Source organism: Miniopterus natalensis, chromosome X (genome assembly GCF_054644295.1).
Source record: "Miniopterus natalensis isolate mMinNat1 chromosome X, mMinNat1.hap1, whole genome shotgun sequence".
Taxonomy (NCBI): Eukaryota; Metazoa; Chordata; class Mammalia; order Chiroptera; family Miniopteridae; genus Miniopterus; species Miniopterus natalensis.
Genome location: NC_142103.1, coordinates 18,594,586 through 18,597,034, shown reverse-complemented (window position 1 = coordinate 18,597,034; position 2,449 = coordinate 18,594,586). Strand labels below are relative to the sequence as shown.

Genomic DNA, 2,449 nt, shown 5'->3' with positions numbered 1-2,449 from the left:
GCTTGTTCATTTATATTGCTCTTCAAATTCCACATATAAGTAAAATCATATGGCATTTGTCTTTCTCTGTATGACTTATGTCACTTAGCATAATACCCTCTAAGTGCAACCATGCTGTTGCAAATGGTAAAATTTCACTCGTTTTTATGATTGAGTAATATTCCATTGTATATGTGCCTCTTCTTTATCCACTCATCTATTGATGGGCACTTCAGTTGCTTCCATAGCTTGCTATTGTAAATAATTCTGCAATGAGCATAGGGGTGCATATATTCTTTTGAATTAATGTTTTGGGTTTCTTCAAATATATACCCAGAAGTGGAATCACTGGGTCATAAGGCAGTTGCATTTTTAATTTTTGAGGAAATTCTATGCTGTTTTCCACAGTGTATGCCTTACCACTCCTTAGTACAGCAATAGTTGTGCACTACTGTGCATCAGAATCACTCAGGAGAGCAGCCCAAGATGATGGACTTCGAGGATTGGGTGTCGGATGAGGAGAAGTTATGCATAGCTGCTAAATTCATCACTCATGCACTCCCCTAGGGAATTTAATGAAGTATTCAATGATGTTCAGCTACTACTTAATAATGACAGTCTCCTCAAGGAAGGGGCAGCATATGCATTTGCCCAGTATAACATGGATCAGTTCATGCCTGTGAAGATAGAAGGATATGAAGATCAGGTCTTAATTACAGAACACGGTGACCTGGGTAATAGCAGATTTTTAGACCCAAGAAACAAAATTTCCTTTAAGTTTGATCACTTACAGAAAAAAGCAAGTGACCCCCAGCCGGAGGAAGCAGATGGAGGTCTGAAGTCTTGGAGAGAATCCTGTGACAGCACTTTAAGGGCCTATGTAAAAGATCATTATTCCAACAGCTTCTGTACTGCTTATGCTAAAACTATAGATGGACAGCAGACCATTATTGCGTGTATTGAAAGTCACCAGTTTCAGCCTAAAAACTTCTGGAATGGCCACTGGAGATCAGAATGGAAGTTCACCATCACACCACCTACAGCCCAGGTGGTTGGAGTACTTAAGATTCAGGTACACTATTATGAAGATGGCAATGTTCAATTGGTTAGTCAGGATTTAATTGGTTGTACAGGATTCAGTAACTGTTTCTAATGAAGCCCAAACTGCCAAGGAATTTATTAAAATCATAGAACATGCATGAAATGAGTATCAGACAGCAATTAGTGAAAACTATCAAACAATGTCAGACACCACATTCAAGGCCTTTAGCTGGCAGCTTCCAGTTACCCGCACCAAAATCGACAAGAACAAGATACTCAGCTACAAGATTGGCAAAGAAATACAGAATGCTTAAAGGCTAAGTGTAGGGTTCTTCGATACATGGAAAAAAAGGTTTCAACATATGACCATATGATAAATAAGTGATTTATAAACAAGAGTGATATTTTGCTAGGGCTTTCAGAGTTAACAGGTTTTCTAGCCTCACGGAACACTGTTGAACCTATAATAGCATTGTCTTGATACTTTTGTGTTCTCTGCCTTGTAATTTTCTGTTTTCGCTATATCTACTTGTAAATCTTTAAATTCTGCCACATTTAATAATGGAGAGAGAGAGATCTATCCTGGAGTCATTTTACTACTTAGAAAATTTTCCTAGCCAGGAAGCCCTGTTACTGGTATAGACAAGTAATATGGTCAGTGCTTTTCTACCCCATCTTTCAGATCACACCTGTACTTCCATGGTTTGTACTGATCACCAACAGCCAGAGTCTGTGCCATTGCCTGTAGCGAATGGAAGACACCTCCATCCTCCCTGCTACTGCTTCGGTCATCACATATAGCACTGCTTAGCTGTAGTTTTCAAAAGTTTGGATTGGGGCTTTTCAGGTCCTTTTGTCGGGCAAAGGAAGTTTTCCGGAAATTCCATGATAGCCACCTTCTCTGGGGAAGCTGTTTTTAAATCCAAAGACTTGAACCACATTCCCACATGTGAATGTGTTTGATTTCCCGCCCCATTGTCTTCTTCCCATCTAGTACCAACATAGTTGTAGACGTCTGCATTTTTAGCAATCTTACCATTATTATTTTTTTAATATTCAAAGAACTGCTGACATACGAGGGCCGTAGTAGAGTATCAGACTTGAAAAATGCAGATGAAGAAGTAATAGGTATCTGTGCTTTAATACACGTGGCAGGATTGTACTAGGAGCAAATGAATTGAACACCCTGTAAGTCACAAAAAAAACTTGAAAATGAACCAAAGTTTAAGAACACCTTCCAGGCAGTATCTTTCTATCGCAACCTGTTATTTAAGGGAATACTAGTGATTTGTTCTAAATAAGATGGAAAACTTGTTCCAGATTACTTTTCTTCAGTCCTGTCTGCCAAGAACTTAAATGTAACTGTGATATAGCAGCCCTTCCTAGATGTATTGGCAGGTATATGTGTGACCGCAGAAAACACAGGTGG

General features: G+C 39.1%; 1 pseudogene; it reads left to right on the top strand.

The window, feature by feature from the left end:
• Positions 1 to 465: 465 nt before the first annotated feature.
• Positions 466 to 1,334, top strand: LOC107529336 (F-actin-capping protein subunit alpha-1 pseudogene; annotated as a pseudogene).
• Positions 1,335 to 2,449: the final 1,115 nt, after the last annotated feature.